Raw genomic sequence first — 10680 nt, 5'->3', positions numbered from 1 at the left:
CACCTAACTAATATTGATTTAAAGAATAAGGGCATGAGGTTCCTGGGTGGCTCAGTCAGTTAGGCATCTGACTCTTGATTTCGGCTCAGGTCATGATTTCATGGTTCATGAGTTTGAGTCCCCTGCTGGGCTCTGTGCTGGCAGCACAGAGCCTGCCTGGGGTTCTCTCTCTCTCTTTCTCTCTCTCTCTCTTTCTCTGCCGTTCCCCTGCTTGTGCTCTCCTACCACCCCCCACCAAAGTAAATAAATAAACATTTTTTAAAAAGAATAAGGACATTTATTACATCACATGGCAAAATGTCTGCAGATATGGTGGTTCCAGGGTCAGTTAATTAAGCGGCTCAACGACGGCCATGCTCTGAATTACCTTCCCTTCCATTCCCTTGGTTTTCCCTTCATGGTCCCAAATGGACCTTCACTGTGCAGAAGCTTGATAAGATCCGTATTGTTGTTAGGCCCGTTCTTGTACATGAGGTACAGAGAAGATAAGTTGTTTGTCCATAGCCCCACTGTGAATGGTAGAGTGAAGATTTGAATCTAGATCTGTCTGGATGCAGCAGCCTTTTCACATGACACACAGCCTCCCAAAACTGGGTTGTAAATTCTATGACAGCAGGAGCAATGCCATGGTAAGCCCTATGCATTTAGCATCTAGAACATTACTTGGAAGATAGCAAGGGGCTACTGCTACACCAATGTCTCCGCATGATACAACATGTCAGAAAATAAAAGAACAAGGACACATCTTTCCTAGAAGCTCCCAGCAGACTTCTTGGGAACCATTGGGTACGGTAGATTACAGGCCACCCAAACCAATTAATGGCCCTGATCTGCCACCCTTCCTTTCCCCTGTACTGTGAGTTTAAGCACAATGAACCCTTTTCCTGTCCAGCTGTCATGACATAATAGAGAGAAATCAGGTATGCACAAAAGGTTAACAGTCATCTCTGGGTGGTGAGATTTTTCTTTAGAAAATGTTAGGCAGGGGGCGCCTGGGTGGCTTAGTCGGTTAAGCGTCTGACTTTCGCTTAGGTCATGATCTCGCGATTCGTGGCTTTGAGCCCCATGTCGGGCTCTGTGTAGACTCCCAGCTCAGAGCCTAGAGCCTGTTTCGGAGTCTGTGACTCCCTCTTTCTCTGACCCTCCCCTGCTCACGCTGTCTCTCTCTCTCTCTCTCTCTCTCTCTCTCCTAGAAATAAATAAAACATTAAAAAAAAAAGAAAATGTTAGGCAGTGTACATGTACTACTTTAAAAAATACTTTATTTCAAAATAATTTCAAACTTCTAGAATATTTGCAAGAAAAAATGAGGAACTTCCATCTATCCTTTGCCCAGATCCATTAATATTTGATATGTTGCCACACTTGTTTTACTAATTTCTCTTTCTATTATTTTTGGAACCATTTGAAAGTCTGCATATATCATTCCCTTTACTTCATAATATTTGAATGCGTATATCGTAAGAACAAGAATATTCTTTCACAGACCAACAATATAGTTTTAAAATTTAAGAAGCTTAACCCTGATACATTCCTTTAATCAACTACCCACGTTTTAATTTTGTCAATTGTCCCAATACTGTCCTCTATGGAAATGTTTTCCTACACAAGATCTAGTCCAGGATCGTGTATTATTTGCCTTTTTAAAAATTGAACCATAATTGCCATATGGCATTATTACTTTCACGTGTACAACATAATGATTCGATATTGGTATATACTGTGAAATGATCATCACAATAAGCCTAACATACATAGTTACAGAACTCTTATTCTTAATGATGAGATCTTTTAAGATCTACTCTCTTAACTTTCAAATATGCAATACAGTGTTATTAACTATTGTCACCATGCGATCCATTACATCTTCATGACTTATTTATTTTATAACTGGAAGTTTTTACCTTTTGACTCCTTTTACCCATTTTGCCCACCTCCATCCCCTGCCTCTGGCAACCACCAATCTGTTCTTTGTTTCTATGAGCTTCTTAGAGTTTTTTGTTGCTGTGGTTTGCTGTTTTAAGATTCCACATAACAGCGAGATCGTAAGGTATTTGTCTTTCTCTGCCTGAATTATTTCACTTAGCAGAGTGCCTTCAAGTTCTATCCATGATGTCACAAATGGCAAGATTTCATTCTTTTTTATGGCTGAATAATATTCCATTGTATATACACCACTTTTTTTTAAATCCATTCATCAGGTGGGCGGACGCTTAGGTTGTTTCCATATCTTGCCTATTGTAAATAATGCTGCAGTGTATGTGGAGGTGCAGATATTTTTTTGAGTTAACATTTTTATTTTCTTTGGATAAATACCCAGAAATGGAATTACTGAATCTTATGGTAGTTCTATATTTATTTTTTGAGGAATCTCCATACTGTCTTCCATAGTGGCTGTAGCAATTTACACTCCCACCAGAGGTGCACAGGGTTCTCTTTTCTCCACATCACAGCCAGCATTTGCACCCTCTTGCCTTTTTCATAACAGCCATGTTATGAAACATGGTGTTTCATGTTTCACACCTCTAACAGGTGTGAGGTGATATCTCATTGTGGTTTTGACATGCATTTCCTGATACTTAGTGATGTTGAGCATCTTTCCATGTGTCTGTTGGCAATCTGTATGTCGTCATGGGAAAAATATCTATTTAGATCCTCTGCCTATCTTTTAATGAGATTGGTTTTGTGTGATTGAATTGTATGACTGTTTTAAATATATATTTTAGATGTTAACCTCAAATATTATCTCCCATTCCGTAGGTTGTTTTTCTGATGGTCCCCTTTGCTATACATAAGCTTTTTACTTTGATGCAGTCCCATTTTCATATTTTTGCTTGTGTTGCCTTTGTTTTGGTGTCAGATCTCCCAAATCATTGCCAAGATCAATATCAAGGAGGGTACCGCCTTTCTTCTAGGAGTTTTATGGTTTTATGGTTTTAGGTTTTACATTCATGTCTTTAATCCATTTTGAGTTGATTTTTGTGTATGGGGTCAGATAGTGGTCCAGTTTCATTATTTTGCGTGTGGCTGTTCAGTTTTCCCAACACCATTTATTGAAGAGATCGTCCTTTCCCCCTTGTATGTTCCTAGCTCTTCTGTCATAAGTTAACCATAAAAGTAACCATGTGGGTTACTTGTCTTTTTAATTTGCTTTCAACCTTTCTTTCTCTTTCCACGACACTGACATTTTCTTAAGAGTGGGTCAATCATTTTATAGAATTTCCTCAATTGGTGTATATTTGATGTTTCCTCATGATTAGTTTCAGATTATGCATCTTGGGCCAGAATATCGCCTACGTGGTGTTGTGTCCTAGTCAGGGCATCATATCTGGAGGCACACAAAGTCTCTCTGCCCCTTATTAGTAATGTTAATTCTGATCTCCTGATTACATCTGGTTTTCCCACTGATGCATGATTTTTCTAATCATAAAGGAATATGTCTTTTAATAAACTAACACATTATAAATGATCACATTACAATATCTGGGAACTGAATTTAAATGAAAAACTCTATGTCACACTCTCTTGCTCGTGCAAAGAAGAACTTGCTACACTCCATCAACAATACTGAATTTGAGAGACAGGGATGGGACTTTAAAGCATTATGTTTCAGAAAAGAAGGCTGAGGTCTGGAGAGGGGAAGTAACCTGCCCAACATTAGTATCAGAGCCAGGACTAGGACCAGAGTACTGTCCCTGATCCGCCACCCTTCCTACCCCACTGTACCTGTGAGCCAAAGTACAGCAAATGCTTTCCCTGTCCAACTGCCACCAAGAACTCTTCTTTAAAAGAAGAAATCTGGTGCTCCCCCACACCCACCTCCTTGCCATTCCATACTATAATATTAATTCCCAAGTCTTAGTCCAGACTCTAGATCTGCTCACATTAAAACACTATCCATGTCCAAACTGGAAATGGGCTTCCTATTTTATCATTTAAATGAGTTACCTTACTCCCCAGTTATCACCACAAACTCGCTTCTCACCGCTCATGCTCGCAGCTTGGAGCCAGCAAAAGAATGAGATAAAGCGGCTACACAATGGTATGTTGGATATATTCCACAGAGGGGCCTTTGTGTCACTTGTGAAAAGAGTAATGATTTTTTTTTTCCTGCCTAGAAACAACAGTCAACTGTGCTATTTTGAAATCTACCAAAGGCAGACAGTCCAAGAACCTGTAATTGCAGAGAGGGGCCATCTTTCCTGGCAGTGGTATCTGTGTTTGTAGGTTGTGAAAGGCAGTACTGGCCCAGAGGGGTAGATCCAGTGCCAGGAGAGCTGAGGTTTCAACCCTGTGCTATCATTTTACTAACAAATTTCCTGTATTGCCATTTTATTTCATGATAGCAAGTACTGACCTTTCTGTGCCTCTGCTTCTCCTACTGGTGATAAGAAGAGACAGACACTCTTAAATACTTACATGGGTGTTTGTGAAGAAAATAGAGAATAATGAATGGAACAAATCTTAGAGGCTCTTCCACTTATTGGTTGTCTTGGGACTGTTAGGAACTAAATTGTGTTACCCTACCTCCTCCCCCTCGCCCCCATTCATATGTCAAAGACCCAGTGCCTACTGCCTCAGAATGTGACTATATTTGGAGATAGCCTCCTTAAAGGGGTAATTAAGTTAAAACGAGGTCAGTAGGGTGGGCCATAATCCTGAAGACCATGTGAAGACAAAGAAAGAGGGCAGCCATCTACTAGCCAAGGAGAGAAGCGTCAGAGGTAACCAATCCTGCTGACACTTTGGTTGGACTTCCAGCCTCCAGAATTGTGAGAAAATCAATTTCTGTTGCCTAAGGCACCCAATCTGTGGTTTTTCATTATGTCAACTTTAGCACATCAATACGGGGATCTTGGGAAATATACTCCTTCTAGAAAGGATAAACCATGTAATCTGGAACCCAGTGTAAAGGGGTCTCTTAAAAAATTAAGAATTTCAAGATGGCGACAGTAGATAATTAAACCAAATGTGAAGCCCCTCTAAGCGTGGGCCATGGGTGACTCTATATATCCTCCATCCATGAAGCCAGTTCTGCTTCTAGACTTCAGTCTCCTTATCTGGAATGTGGTGATAATAACTGCACCTACTTCAGGTTTCTTGAGAATATTAAATCAGATTCTAGGACTACATTCTCAGAAAACCTGAAAGGGTGACCAAGAAAGGAATTCAAAGTTTAGCATTAAATGTCTTGCTGAGATTGAGTCACAGGATCACAAGAAAGAATAGCTTGGTTTTTTTCCCCCTATGGTCAGTGAGACATTAGTCAGTGGGAGGGAAGAGTGTGTATGGGGGAGTGGGTGGGGATATTTCCAAGCTGAGAGACTCTGCTGGAGTGAACAGTGCAGATTATTTGGTAATTTGTTTACTTATAGTCTTAGGGCCCTGCATGCAGGGTGTATGTTTTCTTTCTCCTCTCTCCCTCCTGCTCTGGAGGGCGCATGCTCCACTGGAAGTGGCATTTGGACCCTGGAGCTTCTGAGTTGCTGTCTGACTTTCTGACAAAAGTGTTATTATTTCCACACATATGACTCTCTTACTCTATAAATAAATAAAGCTTTAGAAGGCAACTGAACACCACCCTGAAGTCTAAAATAGGACAGGACAAATAAAGCTGATCCTTATAAGATTAATCCTCATTAGGAGGTAAAGTCAGGGGATTGTGAGTGGCGTTTTGGAAGGGGGCGATTATTTGCTTTGACACATTTATTCCCTTCTAAGAGCATTTAGAAGTTGAGTGCGCTGAACGAATTAGAATAAAACGCCCAGCACTAACAATTTCTCAAACAATTACAGCATATGGCAATAATTTTTAGTCAACACATAAAGTTCTAAATCTTTCGCTGGTGTTGCAGCAGATTTCAAGTTTTTGCAACTCCACCTCTGCGAGGGCAGGGTTGAATCTAGGCTCCAACTCTTTCCTTTCTTAACATAATAATGGAAGCACTGGTCATAATATCCACTGAAGGCCCTTTTGAAACCAAAGCTCAAGGCCTTGCTCATGAGCTCTATAAGAAAGCATCACTGGGACGCCTGGGTGGCTCAGTAGGTTTAAGGTCCGACTTCAGTTCAGGTCATGGTCTCGCAGTTTGTATGTTTGAGCCCTGCATCAGGCTCTGTGCTGACAGCTCAGAGATTCTGCTCCAGATTCTGTGTCTTCCTCTTACTCTGCCTCTCCCCCACTCAGTCTCTGTCTCTGTCTTTCAAAAATAAACATTAAAAAAAAATAGAGAAAGCATCACCTGTCCTCATATCTGCGGTCATTCTCACAAATGTACTCAATAAAAGCAAAATCGGGTTGAGTGAGAAAAGTTTGTTTTAATGAACGAGAGTAGTTGAGGGGTGCCTGGGTGGCTCAGTTAGTTGAGTGTTGGACTTTGGCTCAGGTCATGATCTCACGGTTCATGAGTTCGAGCCCCACATCAGGCTCTCTGCTGACAGCTCAGAGCCTGGAGCCTGCTTCGGATTCTGTGTCTCCCCTTGCTCACACTCTGTCTCTCTCTCTCTCAAAAATATACAAATATTTTAAAAAAGAGAGAGTAGTAGCATATGCCTGCTTTCCCCCCCATTATAATTAGAATAGATCTAAACTCCTCCAATATCTTAAGTGATCTGGCCGTTGCTGTGAGAGATGGTAGAAAGATAAAACAATATTCAAGCTTCTTTTCTTTTGGCCTTTGTTCATTACCCCTATAATCATAGCCTCTTCGTTCTAGTTGCTTAGGGAAGGAATGAGGTAGAACAGGGTCATGTAATTAATATAATTATATTGAATTAATATGTAATGATAATTGTATGTTGAAAACTAACACATTCTAAAATTCCCACAGTGCATGGCAAAATATACCACCAAGACAGACTGAACCTGATTCAAAGTGAAGTTGCAAAGAGACGTGATTAAGAGACAACTCCATCTTGATCACCAGAGCATATCTTCGGAACTTCCACCTTATTCTGGAACAAGAACACTTCACTAGGCCCCACTTATCTCAGGGAAGGTGTAATGCTCTCACATTTATGATCTCATCTGAAGACACAGTATTAGATGATTTCAAGTGTTTAGACTACTTCAGGTGATGGAGATTCAGAGTGAGACTATCTGGGGAATGAAGAAAATGCAGAAACCACTGACCCATCGAGCCTCATAAGAACTGGAGCAGAGTTAAATATTCAACAGTAACTCTGTGTCTCTCATTCTTGTTAACACAGCTTTTCTCTGAGCACATGCTCTAGTCCTAAATTGGGTTGAATCATGCTAACGTGTGACTTTGGGCAAGTTACTTAAGCTATTGGTGGCATAGTCTTCTTGTCTATGAAATGGACACAGACGTCACCAGGTGGAAGTTAATATATGTAAAGCATTTAAAATAGTACCAGAGACACAGAAATTGGTGTTTCCTATGATCATTATCATTTTGTACTATTATGTTATATTTTCTATTATTTCTGCAGCTATTTTCCCTACTCTTATGGTGTCTACTGTCTCATGGTTCTGATTGCTGCCTTTTCTGTGTGACTTTCAGCATCTACGTCTTTTTGCTTTGTTTTGAGTTCTTTGCTTTCTTCTGACCTCACTTTCTATACTTCATGCTTCTATTTACTCATGCGTCTGTTCACTGCCTTTTATCTGTGTGCCTCTCCACTTCTTTCTGTTTTATTCTATTCTCTGTGTTTTTTCTACGTGCCTCACAATCAGTGTCTTTTTAAAAATGTTTATTTATTTATTTTGAGAGAGAGAGAGGGCACAAGTGGGGGAGGGGCAGAGAGAGAGGGAGAGAGAGAATCCCAAGCAGGCTCCATGCTGTCAGTGCAGAGCCTGAGGCTCAAATGAAGATCATGGCCTGAGCTGAAATCAAGAGTCAGATGTTTAACTGACCCAGCCGTCCAGGTGCCCACCTTCAATGTCTTGAAAGAGAATCTGATGGGGCCACTTAATGGCTAGTTAGTAGGAACTCTGATGAGTTCCCGTGCTTGTCTGCTCCAGGCTGTTGGCAAGTTTATACTTGACTGTCTTTGATTCAGGTGGGAACCCATGGTCCAATCAGCACTGTTTAAGGGTCTCAGGAGGTTGACTGAGAACCGTGTGTGTAAAAAACCCCATAGCACTGTGTCAGAAGGAAGCTGTGGGGGTGGCAGCATCCAGGAGTTTGTGGCTCCATTCAGTGCTCTTTCTTAAGCATTATTGTCATTCCATTTATAGATGATGAGGTGATCCTAGGTCTTATGTCAAGTGTCAAATATGTCAAGTGATCCTACGTCTTAGAACTCCATGCTGTATTTTATTTTATCAGAGAAGAGGTGCTATTTCTTACACTTCCTTTTATTCGGGAATGGGTGATGATCTTTTTCAGAAACAGCATCTTGCAATGTAGAAGGTAGTTCTATGGCTATTACACTAAAATTAATTGAGAATTCAAGGAATATATGGTCAAATGGAAATTACATAAGGAAAGATGAGAGCAACAAGGCTCAAAGCACTTAGAAGACATATACTAAAGTGATGGGTGAGACACTTTCTCCTTGTATCCTTAACACTCTGGCTAGTTTAACAAACCACAGTACTAATTATCTTGTAATTCACAGGCTACCCAGTCAGCATCCTTCAAGTGAAAAGACCTTCCTGGAGATAGAATCTGGAGGAGCCAGGGAAAGCAGGAGAGAAACTCATTTTTTTAGGATTTGAGCGATAAGATGCTCTAACATAAAGATCTGTTAATCAGCAACTTGTTTCCACTTGCCACGTCCCTTTAATGAAAGCATTTATTTAAACCAGTTGACCCATCCTCATTTTACATCTATGTTGACTAAAACTCATTCCTCTTAATCCTCTTAGAAGTTTCTGGATTGAAATCTAACATGCCATTTAAAATGTAAATTCTCCTGAAGCAGAAGAATTCTAGTTAAGGATTAGGAGAGACTAAGTAAGGCAACGGGAAATTAATGATTGTCCAGGTGAAAAGGTGAGTGGGGCAGAAATTAATGGATTAGTCTGAGGGCTGGGAATCATATGTGGCGCTCGTCCAGAGAATAGGGTACACTACAATGTCAAACGGGGTAAATTTTGGTTAGTAGTGAGCCATGATACATTGTTTGAAAAACGAGCCTTACTAAATACTGTGGCAGGTGAAAATCACGGTGGGAGTTACCGGTTATGAACAATGCTCTGTTGTTAAGTGAAAAATTTCCCGGGACCTCTGCAAAGGTTTGCGCATGGTGCATACTGGTAGGAAGGAATGCAAGGACTTCTCACCCCTGGAAAGGCCTGGCAGCCCCGGGAAGGGTCTGGCCTGCTTGGGAAGAATGCTCCGCTGACCATCTGCATGGAATGGAAAAGAATTGCTGCTGTGTACTGAAAGGGCTCATTTGCCGTCTTGCTGGCCTCTCTCTGAGTGTAGGCACCAGACACGCTTTTTAGGAAATTCAATTAACTGTGTTTGTAAATGGGGTTAACTGTTTAGGGGAATTTAATTTGTTTAGTTTAGCCATTAATTGAACATTAATCAAAGATCATGAAAAGCAATAGTCTCCATTTTTAATTAAGATTGTTTTCCATTTATAAATAGAATAATAAAATGGGTAATTGAATGTGACTGCGTTTTTGGATTTGTCTGGTGGTTAAGCAGACAATAACGCACGCGTTCTGGGTTGCGAGGAAAGGGTGATGAAAATCAGACCCTGCTTGAAGCGAGATACTGGTCCTATTTCTAACCTGTCTCTACGGGCAGGAAGGGAATAGGGAGGAGGGTTGGAATCAAAGGATGTCACTGGTGGTAGCTGAATAGTGGCTTAGTGTCTGGCTAAATGATATTAAAATGGTGTCTGGGTTATCACCAGTGCCATGCTTAGAATCAGACAGAATAAGCCGCAATTTCCTTTAGAAGGGATTCGAAAGCTAAGCTTGTTTCACTTGAATTTGGGTTCATGATTTATACCATGTGTCCTACTCACTCTGTGGTTAGCAGTGGACTGGGGTAAGAACAGTCTGAGGCACCCACATCCTTTAGGACGACTAGCAGAGTTCTTTCTGAACTTCTAAAGACCTAGCTCATAATAGGTTAGGACTTTTAAGCAAAAGACAGCATTCATTCATTCATTCATTCATTCAGTGAATTTCGATTGAATGTCTATAGGATGAAGCATGACTTTAGATTCCCTAACGAGCATAAGGATGAAACAAATTGGCATCCTGCCCTCAGGAACTTATAGTCAGTGAGGGACATAAGTCATGGATAAAAATAATAGTACAACTGCTTTGTGGAATAAGAAAGAGGAAAATGTTTACTGATGTCTATGTGTCAGGCAACGTGCTACCACCTTGCACATGACATCTCATCAAATCCTCACAACAATGCTGTGCGGTAGATTTTCCTAGACATGTAAAACCCTCATTCACTGAGGAAGAAGTATATTTTGGGAATATGGGGGCCAAGTCCTTCAGTTTGCACAGAGAATATGAACATGAAGAAGGGTGGATGACTGAGAGCAGAAAGGTAAGTTGGTGCCAGGCTGTAAGGGCGTTTGGATGCCCCCAGGGAGTTTGGGCTTTGTTTCCTGGTAAAGGGAGACATTTAGGCGTTTTGAAAGGAGTCAGGAATGATCAGGACTGTGCTTTAGAGAAGCAGCAGCTGGAAGAGTGTACAGACCAGAAGAGGCACAGGATGCACCCTTGATAAGTCAGAG

The sequence above is a fragment of the Crocuta crocuta genome, unplaced genomic scaffold (assembly GCF_008692635.1).
Source record: "Crocuta crocuta isolate KB4526 unplaced genomic scaffold, BGI_CrCroc_1.0 scaffold176, whole genome shotgun sequence".
Lineage (NCBI taxonomy): Eukaryota > Metazoa > Chordata > Mammalia > Carnivora > Hyaenidae > Crocuta > Crocuta crocuta.
Note: the sequence above shows the minus strand (reverse complement) of the source record.